Source organism: Silene latifolia, chromosome 9 (assembly GCF_048544455.1).
Source record: "Silene latifolia isolate original U9 population chromosome 9, ASM4854445v1, whole genome shotgun sequence".
Taxonomy (NCBI): domain Eukaryota; kingdom Viridiplantae; phylum Streptophyta; class Magnoliopsida; order Caryophyllales; family Caryophyllaceae; genus Silene; species Silene latifolia.
Genome location: NC_133534.1, coordinates 54,163,137 through 54,175,269, shown reverse-complemented (window position 1 = coordinate 54,175,269; position 12,133 = coordinate 54,163,137). Strand labels below are relative to the sequence as shown.

Sequence of the window (12,133 nt, the reverse complement as noted above, 5' to 3'; positions counted from 1 at the left end):
TCGACCAAATCAAGGAGATATTGGCTAAACCACCGGTGCTCATGCCACCACAACGAGATCAACCTCTTGGTTTATATCTCACAAGAATCGAAATCGCCATGGGTGCCATGCTAGCTCAAACCGTAGGAAGCGAAGAAAGAGCTATTTACTATCTAAGTAAGAAGTTCTTGGAATACGAGTGCAAATACTCACAACTCGAAAAGACATGCCTCGCTCTTGTGTGGGCAACAAAAAAGCTACGTCATTACATGCTTAGCTACTCTGTCAAGATATTCTCCAAAATGGATCCAGTCAAATACCTCTTCGAGAAACCCGTTCTCAACGGACGTCTGGCAAGATGGACCATGATGCTCTCCGAATTTGACCTCAAATATGTGCCACTGAAAGTAATAAAGGGACGCGCCGTCGCTGAATTCTTCGCAGAAAATCCCATCAACGACGCACAAGCCATAGATACTTGGTCATTTCCCGACGAGGACATACTTCAAACAGATGTAGACTCCTGGGACCTATACTTTGATGGAGCATCAAACCTAAGAGGATTTGGGATAGGAGTATTGCTCATTTCTCCTGAAGGTGAGCATACACCGATCGCTGTCAAACTCGACTTCGAGGTGACAAACAACGCCGCAGAGTATGAGGCTTGTTTAATTGGACTACAAGCGGCAGTAAGCTTAGGCATCAAAAACCTCCGAGTGCATGGAGATTCATCACTGATCATTAACCAAGTTACGGGATCCTGGAAAATCCGAAGTGAAAGCCTAGCACCCTATCAGGCTAGGATTGACCAAGTCGCTCAATTCTTTGATCACGTAACCTACTTGCACCTACCTCGAGAAGAAAATCAATTTGCAGACGCTCTTGCGAAACTTGCATCTTTGATAAACATGCCAGATTACATGATGGAAATGCCTTTGTGTATCGAACGACGGTCGGAGCCGGCTTATGTCCATCAAATTACCAATGAAGAAGAAATCGCGCAGAACCCCGGTTCCAAGCAATCCTAAACTTCAAGCTTAACGGTACCTATCCGCCAGATATGGACAAGAGGGGACAACGAGCTATACGCCTACTAGCTTCACAATACGTCCTCATGCAAGGAGAGTTATACAAAAGAACACCTCTTGGTGTAGTGCTGCGTTGCCTTGATCATTCACAGGCACGAAAGGTGATGGAAGAAGTCCACGATGGAGAGTGCGGTCCTCATATGAGTGGACCTATGATGGCAAAGAAAATCACACGTCTAGGGTACTATTGGACCACAATGGAATCCGATTGCATCAAATATGTGAGGCAATCGCCACAATTGCCAAATCTTCGGGAATGTACAACATGTCCCTCCTTCGTTGCTCTATACGATGACATCTCCTTGGCCATTCTCCGCGTGGGGAATCGACATAATTGGGAAAATAACCCCAGCCAGAACAGGAGGTCACTGTTTCATCCTAGTAGCAATTGACTACTTCACCAAGTGGGTAGAAGCGGCTTCCTACACCGCTCTTACGGCCAAAAATGTAGCCAAATTCATACAAAATAACATCATCTGCCGATATGGTTGCCCACATGAGATCATCAGCGATAATGGGTCCCACTTCCAAGCCGAAACCGAGCAAATCGCTAGCCAAGTACAAGATCAAGCATCATCACTCATCGCCTTATAGACCACAGACTAACGGCGCGGTAGAAGCGGCTAACAAGAATGTCGTCACAATCCTCAAGAAAATGACTGACAATTACAGAGATTGGCCAAGCAAAGTACCCTTCGCTTTGTGGGGGTATCGAACATCCGTCGGGACGCCCACTGGGGCTACTCCTTTCTATTTGACTTACGGCATGGAGGCCGTACAACCAATCGAGCTAGAAATACCATCCTTGCGTATTCTACTCGAAAGTCAAATCCCCGAAGCCGATTGGAAGAGGGATAGGTATGAAGAACTCATCCTCCTGGATGAGCGTCGGCTACGTGCCTTACATAATGTCCAAACGTATCAAGCACGTATCAAACGAGCTTTCAACAAAAGGGTTAGGCCAAGAAACATCAAAGAAGGAGATTTAGTTCTCAAATCGGTTAGAGCTCTCTTACCTGTCGACCCGAGAGGGAAATTCAAACCTAATTGGGCCGGGCCATATCTAGTCAAATCCATACTCCCAGGGGGTGCGGTTAGAATCACAGACCTGGATGGAAATGAGTTTTCAAACCCCACAAATCTCGACCAACTGAAACGGTACTATGCCTAGGATAGGACAAAAACGCGCCTCGCGTAAACCTACGTGTCGCTCTTGTGGCACTAAATAAACGGCCCCCGGCCTATTTGAATGTCACTGTGCTCTTGCATCTTGGCAAACTTGTCATCCTCATATCATCAAACAAACTAAATTCGCACCTCCCGAGTAAGCAAAAGCTCATGCTTATTTTCTATGTTCATTACAAGCTCTTGCTCCGAACAATTATTCTTTTACATTTACTCGAACTACGCGCAAGGGTTTGATTTCGCTTTTTTTAAGTGAATACGTAGGCAATCCTTCACGGGATTCAACCCACCATTTTATTTAAAATGTAAATAGAAGGACATTTGCATTGCATTTGAAATTCGACAAGAATAATTAAAGAAAATAACCACGGTTTCATAACCATTTAACTTTTTATTTCATTTAAATTCTAGTAATAATAATACGGCAAATAATAAAAAAAATAGATAGGCTAGGATTCTAAAAATCCCCCTTTTTATTACAACAATAATAATAATAATCAAATAATAAATAAAGACTTGGGCTACTCCTCCATCTTTCCCTTGCCCTTGTCGTTCTTGTCATATTTCTTGTCGCGACCTCGAGCCGGGCGCTCTTGCACCACTTCAGACCTAATCACCAACGGTCTCTCTCGAGGCCTGACCCTTCCGTTCTTGCCAACCACCACCTCTGCGACAGGAGTAGTCTTCGATTTCTTCGAAGGATGAATGACCTGAAAGCCGGCTTCTTCTTCTCCTTCGGTCAAATGCTTCTCTTTCTCTTTCTCTCCTTCGCGCACCTTGTAATCAACGGGCTCGCGCTTCCTCAGTCTTTCACGCTCTTCCGAAGTTGCAGCCTTCCTCCACCTCAGATAAGAATCCGACACCCACAAAGCATTGGAGGAGAAACTCAGGAACCACATGTTTCTTTGGGCCCACTTTATAGCCCACTCTCTTCGGCTCTCGGTAGTCAACGCCATAGCGATCTGGGGACGGTGTCAAGCCTAGGGATCATCTGCTTCAACCCAACTTGCCTCATCAATCTCTCCGGGAAGATGCATACCATAAACTCCAATCCAGGGATGCGCACGGACCTAGTGGGATCTAAAGAAGACACTCCGGTGGATGGACTTGAGGTGCCACCATGGTACAACCCACCGATCAAAGGGCCGTCATCGCCTTGACTTGTTCTTCCAGTAATCGCAGACCCGGGTGAAGTCCACCATGTACAGCCTCGTCCTCATCGAAATCATACGGGCATGATAGGAAAGCGCATGAACTGGGGGCTCGAGCAATCGGAGCCGTTCCATAAGCCAAACCTACCAAAACAGGTATTAGACACCCAAAAAAAAAAAAAAAAAAAAAAAAAAAAAAAAAAAAAAAAAAAAAAAAAAAAAAAAAAAAGAGAAAAAGGTGTCTTTTACCTGTAAGATGACGGGACTCCCCAAGAATGGAAAATCGCGATTGGATTTCCTATTATCCAAACCCAAGATGATCTCCCCTAAGCATAGACAAGCTGGGCTCCTGCGCAGCTCCATTTGCTCAACAAGACCCAATAGACGAGGATCACCTCTCAAATCTTCATCAACATGTCCCTGGAAGACATAAACATGAAGCAAACAGAAGCCAAATGCTCTCCTCCTAGCAACATAAGAGACATGAGGGGTCGGCCCCGTTGATGAATCGGTCTATAAAATCCAAAGATCCGCACGCCTTTCGGGGTAACAAGACGATCTACCTCGAGCCTAGTAAGTCCAAGCAAGTCTCTAAACTTGCTCTTATACCCTTGTGAAGTGGAGGGGATGGCGGGTAAATGTTCGGGTCCCACCCGCCAATGGCGACAATTTCCTGCGGAAAGGACAAATATCACCTCCTGGAAAGGCGAATACATGATAATTTGGATCCCAATAATCAAGGCAAGCATCTAAGAACGGTTTCACTACCTTGATAAGTTTCAAACTCAATAAAGATCCAAGATTATAAGCACCCATGTCGTGCTTTTCCGTGTTCGAAAACTCATTAGTCCATTCCTTCAAGCGAACCTCCAAAGTATTCATAATGATAATTTTCTCTTGAAAATTTATTTTTAGAAGTTTTAGGAGAAGCGACGAAGAAAAGACGGAAGAATTATATGATTCAAAGCTTCGGCAGCGCTTCTATTTATACTAATTTGCTGTTTCCAAAATCCGTCAGAACAAACCCCTCTGGGAACAGGCGCGGCACCTGCTGCGCCTCTTCAAAGGGACGCAGCTCATGCTGCGCCTCTTCCCCAGGCTCACTCCTGTGATTTCCGCGTTTGGATCTTTCCTAATTCTATAACGCGCGTAATTTCCTATTCCTATGGGATTTTATTTTGGTAAACTACGGACGTTTACCATGTTTTGGAATTTCGCGGGCACGCATTTCGAGGCAACGTTGACATTTTCGCCATTTTATCACATTTGTGTATTTAATTGTCCATTTAATTCTTTTTTATTATTCAAACATTTATATACTTATTTCATTTTCTTAATTTCTTTTTCTACATTTTCTAAACTTATAAATTTCTTTTTTTCCTTTTTTTTTTTTTCGGGGGTAACCCTCCCTACCGTCCGGTCATTTCCGGTCATTTCCGGTCATTTCCGGCAAAATTTTTGCATTTTTGCGTTCCTTTTGAGTCTCATTGTGCGCTAATTAAAGGCCTTATGTGTATATAAAATGTATGAATCACGTGATGTAAATTTCGGCGGCATAACGGCATAAACCGTTATCTACCGTAACTGTTCAAGAACTAACTGCGGTACAAACAAACAACCCGGCAAAAAGGCACTCGAGGCCATCATGTATACAACAAAAAGCAAATGTACGAGCAAACTGGGGGCTCGCGCCCCGAACAAAGTACAAATGTACAAGCAAACTGGGGGCTTCGCCCCAAACAAGTCAAGAAGACCAAGTAAACTGGGGGCTTGCGCCCCAAACCGAGTCAAAAAAAATGTTTCGAAATCAGATGTACGAATCTACAAAACTGACACAAGCTACTGCTGGGCACCCTCCAACTCAGCAACCCTCGCCATAAGAGCGGCGATCTCGGCATCCCGAAACTCGAGCTCCCTCGACAAGCGAGCCGTCTCCTCCCGAGCCTGGGCCAACTCTCGTCCTGACTCGCTGTCACCCTGCAAACAGCAACGAATTGGCTCATGTCAATCAACTCAAATTGGGAAACCCAAAAATCAAAAAAAAAAAGGAAATCGAAAAATGGGTATAAAGGTTCATACCTGACGACCTCGACCGCCGACGAGTGCCTCAATGGCCGTAGCTCGTAGCCGGTTGGCCACCCTCCATAGTGCCACGAACCGGGATGGCGCGACCTGCATTTCAAAAGGAAACTCTCAACAAATAAAATAAATTCAGTCAAACGTGTTCTTACGCAAAAACCATGCAAAATGGGAGCTCACCCTCCGAATCAGATGCTGCCAGTCATCTAGGCCAGCATCCGTCACAGCTACGTCAAAATCACGCAGCTCGGAGATCGTCGTCCTCCCAGTAGCGTCAGTATACTCGAGGGTCTCGGGGTACTCTGGGGGCTCGATGCCCGCCGCCTCAACCTCCTGAAAAGACGAATAGCTCTCATCAATCGACGATCTGTCGTCGCAAGTCTCGAAAACCAAATCAATAAGAAAACAAAGGATGCTCACCACTATCGGCCGACGCCAACCTCCCGTAGAGGAACGCCGAGTAGTCCTCACCGGGCGAAGGAGGTCGCCGCCACGGCACCGCCAAGTCTCCTCCCTCTCGGCCTCGGAAGGCTCCACGAACATCGTCCTAGGAGGATCGGCGGAACCGTCAACGCGTCCCGAGAGCACTGACGAGCCAAACGCTCGCCTAAGTACCATACCGGACCCATCGACGTCCACAAAGAATAAATGACTCGGGCTCCTAGGTCGAAGGACCTCGGAACGAAAGGAGGCGCTCCAGGCGTACTCCGCCCAAGGTCCGGCACCCACTATAACAATGTGAAGGCCAAGGTCATTTCTAGGATCAATTGAAAACAAAGTATGAGAAGATGTGAATACATACAAACGGGATACTCACGCTGCTCAGCTGAAGGGCGTTCACGTCCCGCCGGTAGACGTTGTGAGAAGAACGCTTGCTCTTCGTCCGGCACATGACCCAATCCCTCACCACGGGATAGGCCCTCTCCAACGGCTCCGTCCTCTTGGGCGCGAGGCCCGGAAAGTAGGAGTACACCCACGCCTGTAGAGCGAAATGGTCAGTGACGATCTTTGATAAAAGAAAGGAATTTACGTTGATCTAAAGGAAGGTTCATACCTCCAGCAATAGCCCAGGTCCGACAGCGCCAGGAGAAGTCCCCTTCTCCATCAACTTCGGGCGAACCATGGCCCTCATGAAGCGGATGAGGACCGCAAAACCAGCGATGACCCCCCAACGCCCTAGGGAGCTCGGTCGGCAAGAAAGGGAAGAAGCTTCGTCGACAACCTCTCACCCTTGTCTCCGAGGTAAATCGAAGACAAGAACCACCAAAGCCACGACGAGCCCTGCTCGCTCCGCCGACAAGGAGGAGGAGCCGTCTCCCTCCCATCGATCACCACCGATCTGGGGTCTTCCCGCAAAGTAATCTCGAACATAGGTGCGGGTACCAAACCCGACCGCAACAGCCTTCGGCGACAGGTTCCAGCCGATCAACCTCCTCGCCTCGGCCGAGTCCGCCCTCATGCCAGCCTCCGGCCACACCATCTCCTCAGTCCCGCACGGCAGACCAGAAATCATGCCGTAATCCTCCAAGGTGACCCCCACCTCACCAAAAGGCAGGTGAAACGTGGAAGTCGTATCCCAAAATCGATCCAAGAAAGCGCGGACCAGGCTAAGGTTGGCCCGCAACTTCCTCTTCACGATATCCCTCCAGACCTGAACCAGAGGACCGAACGCTCCACGCTCGATCATGGCCCTCTCCTCCTCCGACAGCCGCTCGTAGTGCTCCATCGCCGTCGTATACCCCGAGAACGACCGGATATTCCCGGCCTCCTATTATGATTCGAAATAAAGCTATCTTTAGTTTTGAAATAAATTTGAAAGAAATTTGGAAAAAAGAAAGAGGATAAGTAATGAGTTAGGGAATTCCTATTTACCAAGCTCTTCACCGTCCTGTAGGACAGGTGACCCTCTGCAGCCCACACAAGGTGCCTGCTCTCCCAGGTCTCAGCCCACGCGGGAGCTCCTCTCAGCTGACGACCCCCTCGTCCGAGGTGGGCCCGTCGCGGAATCTCCTCCTCCTCAGCAGCCTCCTCCTCAGGAACCTCGTCTGCAGCAGCCATCACCGCGTCGGTGAAAGCCTGCTCCAAAGCCTCCTCAACCGCACTAGCGTCTACCTCCATGGGAGTCCTCCCGGAAGTAGAAGCAGCATCACCTGCAACATTAAAGCAAGTTTAGGCCGCGTCACGTGACGACAAGCCCTTGTTAAGCAGTTTTCGAGCCTCCGGAGCCCTGGAAGCTATCCTTCCTGGCCATCCTTGGCCATGTTCTCACCAATTCAATCGCTCATGTGATAAATTGGGTCAAGTCAAGTCAAAGTCAAAGTCTAGTTCCGAGTTCGAGTCGAAAATTCGGCAGCATTTCGCTATAATGACGATTATGCCCTAAAAGGTGTCCTGCAAAGGCCGTCACCAACCAAAATTCCGAGATAACAGGAAGTTTACCCATCACCCAAGGGTCCCGAATATCAAATTTCATCACAAATGGGCAATCCTAAGGCCGTTTTTAAGCCATTTTCGATCTAGCTGTGAAACCGTCTCAAAATTCGCTCAAGGGCTCGAAACTCGATGAAAATTCAAAGTAAATACATGGTTATGTTCCTAACATTGCCTACTACTCATTTCTAGCATCTATTTGGCAAGACAAATCCATTTGGGGGAAAAGCCCCAAATTTTCGATCAATTGGGTCGAAAACCCTACTTATTATACTCAAAATTCAACGAATATGGAAGATTAATGCAAGATTAAAACACATACCTCGATTAGTCATATTTTAAGCAAGCTTTTGAATCCAACCTTGACGGAAATGGTGAAGATTTGAGAGAGAAATTGAAGGATTTGTGTTTCAAATAATGAAATGAAACCCTTCGACTTCGCGTTTTACGCGGAATTGCTGAATTGGGAACAGACGCAGCAGGTGCTGCGCCTCTTCCAAGAGACGCAGCTCTTGCTGCGCCTCTTCCTTTGTTTCCCTCCTGATGGATTTTCAAAAATCCGTTATGAGTTCGTTATTCGTGGGCCCATCTTTGGTGCGCCTCTTCCTCGATGACATTTTATCACTTTGGTCCGTTTCGACGATTTCCTTTCGTTCCGCCCGCATTTTATCCAAAGGCGCGACAGTATTTCGCAAATATTGTCCGAGTTCGATTTATCCCGCACAGCAAAGATTTCGCATATTGCTCAACCTTTTGTCTAGCGCGATGGTATTTTGCGATCTTTGCTCGCTCGAGACTTTCTTTCGCGACGATTGGATGTTCCTAGTCGTCAAATCATTTTACCCGTGAGTAGTATTTTGCAAAGATCTTGCTCATTCAAGGTTTCCCATACGACGATCAAGATGTTCCTCGTCGTCGATATGTCCCCAACAAGAGTTCGCTTGAGACCGACGCAAGCGATTCAACTTCCAAGTTTCGCTGAGACCGCTCAAGACCGACGCAAGCGGATTTTCCCCAGCAGTTTCTACCGACGTCCTGCTGTTTTCAATATCTCTTATTCCCCGCGAAGTTCGATTAAATCTCAGGTATGGTCTCTTCTTATGGCTGGCGAGCTTCCTTACGTAGTCTAATGGACTTTAAACGACCCTCCCCGATAGTCGACAGACTCTAAAATGTTCCCGACGACAGGTCCTTGGTTCAGACCCCTTGAGCCGCCTCGCGTCGCCATAGTCGTCAGGTTGTAATCTTCGATTGACCTGATGGCTATACTTTGACTTTCGCCTTGTCCAAGCCTCAGTCAAAGTGGGGGCTCTGTAGACACCTCGTTTCTGCACCCCTCGCAAACCACCCGGTGATGATTGGGCCGCATGCTTGATACGCGGAACGATTAGTGACAGTTCATAAGATTATCGTCAAGTGATTGCTCAAAAATTAATGTCAACCTCTTAGTCGTCATCTACGTGCCGATACGGTCGTTTTGACAGTAATTAGAGTGCATTCGGAGTCCGGGTCAAAAACCGTCTCCATTTTCTGATAGCTGTAAAATCCCGAGTCAGAATGTTCTGGAATATTCCGGATATTTCTATTCCATATTTCTCAAATTTTATCTTTTGGCAAATAATATCCCGTAATATTCAAAAGATAATCGAATTGAATCCGTCCTACCATAACTTAAACACGGAAATCTTTCTTAAACAGGAGGAAACCTCCTGGGAATAGACGCAGCAGGTGCTGCGCCTCTTCCAAGAGACGCAGTGGCTGCTGCGCCTCTTCCCAGGCCCTTCTTTGCATGATTTACGTATCTTTTTTATATCTTTCCGAGATTCACTTCCAAAGAGTCTCCGAAACCCTATTCCTTCACGTGATTAGTATAAATAGGAGCCTTTGTTCCTCATATTTCTCACGCGAGTGTCCGCCCTTCTCTTCTCCCTTTGCATTCTAGACTTCGTTCTTACTAATTGGCGCCTACGTGCTTGAACCTTCGACCACGTAAGCTCGGATCCTTCCGGGTACCAGCCTCTCCGTTGCATGACCGACCAATTTGACCACTACACTCAATCAATCTAATTAATCAATTTGTTAAATCGTTTTCCTCTCACGAGGGCACTCTTTCCTTGCATTCGCGTCGAGCATTCACTAATCGATCTTCTTAGTTCATCTCGTTCCGTCAACATGTAAGTCTGAGGGTGTATTAATTCTCTTTATTTATTGTTATTTATTTTATTGTAATCACCGTTGTAAGATTTATGTCGAAAGCACCTCATTAAAACCGATTCCTAAAACCGTCTTCAAAACCTGTTTTGCGGATTTCCAGTAGACAGACAGTCGAGAAAAGACGCGCAGAATCGCCGCGCTCTTCAAAGGAGCGCAAAGATCTGCCGCGCCTCTTTGTGAGGCCGCCGCAGCTTCTCGCTTCTTTTCTTCTTCCTCCGTCCTCTGCAATTCGTATCAAATTTATTTGTTTTGTTTGTTCGTCTGTTAATTCTCCGTCATAAAATCATAATAATTAGCATGTATATTGTGTCATATATTTCATCATCCATTCACATGTTTAATTCATCTAATCCAACTTAAATCCCAAGTAATTCATATTTGCGGGTTTTCGTCATTAAGTTCAATTCAAGTTTTAGGGATTCAATTCGTTCGTATTGGGTTTAAGGGATTCATTGTCGATATATTTTTATCATGTTCATTGTTAATCCGTCGTTAATTCATCATGTTTAGTTAATTATTCGCTTGTTTAATCCTTCATTAACATCGACCCTTCACGTAAATAATCCGTCTTATCCGTCTTAATCGTGTTTGCTATTTTATGACCCTCAATCATATGTAAATAATCAGAAATCACTTTCATCCGACTAAGTAATCTAAATCAATCCATTAAATTCACCAATAAACGTTAACAATTGCGGTTTTGGCTTCACAACCAGAGTTCGTCCTTGGAATGACGCAAAGAATCGCCGCGCCTCTTCCAAAGGGCGCAGCGATGTCTCTTTGTTTGTTCGGGATGACTTCTGTCCCGAACTCCTTTTCGCCTTGACCTAGTTTACTTAGCTACGTATTAACCTACTATTATCCGTATTATCACCTTCTGATCTGTCGTGTTTTATTCTTTTATTTCTTTTTCTTAAATCATCCGTTTTAAAGGTATTTTCGACATAGATCGCCTATCTCAATGTAATTATTGTATTTTCTCTTTATTATAATTCATCGTTAGTGTATCGCTTTTATCATTTGTATGCTCCCACATGTAAATCTACATTAAATCCTACTTCGACCCCAGTTGTTTGCCTAATTAATTGTTCACCGACTTAGCTAATTTCACATGTTAGGATTAATCTATTGGATGTTGCATTGCATGCATATAGCCGACGATATATCAAGTACGAATAAACTCCCTAATCATTAGTAGAGGCCGCTATCGAGGCGGGCGGGATTAGGTGTTCGATCAAAAGAGCTTCCTAATACGTACCCTCACCCCTTACTCCAGATCTCCGTGAGCACCCGTGTTCATTGGCATCCACGAGAGTCATTCTAGACATAGAATGCTAAGGGTAACGATTGCTTAGTGTTCATGTCACTACTTTGTGTCTTGACATGACACGAGGTATTCGAACGGTTCCAATTTCCCATAAAAATTGGTGGCGACTCCATACAAAATGCAAACGCTTGTTTTCGAGCCCCCTTCACTCACCAAGCGCCCCCGTGGGCGGCCCGCTGTCCACAAGTTCCCATACTCAGCCTTATGGGTGGCCAAATCATCAATGATCTTCCACCCCTTAGTCTCTCCCATGTTCTCTGCAAATCGGCCATTGGCTGCAGCATCCAAAACAGCTCTCTGATCGTCGTACAGCCCATTATAGAACTGATTACAAAGACTCCACTTCTCGAACCCATGATGCGGAATGGTTCGCACCAGCTTCTTGAAACGGACCCATGCTTCATGAAAGTTCTCATCAGGCCCCTGTTTAAAGCTCGTGATCTGAGCTCTAATGGCAATAGTCTTCGAGGCGGAAAAGTACTTCTTGTAAAATGCTAAAGCTAGCGAATTCCAGTCAGTTATCCCATGAGCAGCTCGGTCCAGATCCCTATACCACTCCCTTGCAGCATCGCGGAGTGAGAAAATAAACATGGTTTCTTTTATCTAATCCGGTCACGCCAGATTGGTGGGGGTATGGAGCAAAAATAATCGATAAAGGTCTCCATGTGCTTAGCCGCATC

At 46.1% G+C, this 12,133-nt stretch overlaps 1 long non-coding RNA gene and 1 other non-coding gene across 2 annotated transcripts; one reads left to right on the top strand and one right to left on the bottom strand.

Annotated features, from left to right (window-relative positions):
• Nucleotides 1-5,320: 5,320 nt before the first annotated feature.
• On the bottom strand, nt 5,321-5,751 carry LOC141602694 (uncharacterized). Its single transcript, XR_012524617.1, has 3 exons — nt 5,663-5,751; nt 5,483-5,575; nt 5,321-5,380 (listed from the first exon to the last, which is right to left on the bottom strand). It is a non-coding gene; the product is annotated as an uncharacterized LOC141602694 (long non-coding RNA).
• A 6,051-nt stretch (nt 5,752-11,802) lies between these two features.
• LOC141603614 (small nucleolar RNA R71) lies at nt 11,803-11,909 on the top strand. The gene has a single exon (XR_012525478.1). It is a non-coding gene; the product is annotated as a small nucleolar RNA R71 (small nucleolar RNA).
• The last annotated feature ends 224 nt before the right edge of the window (nt 11,910-12,133 follow it).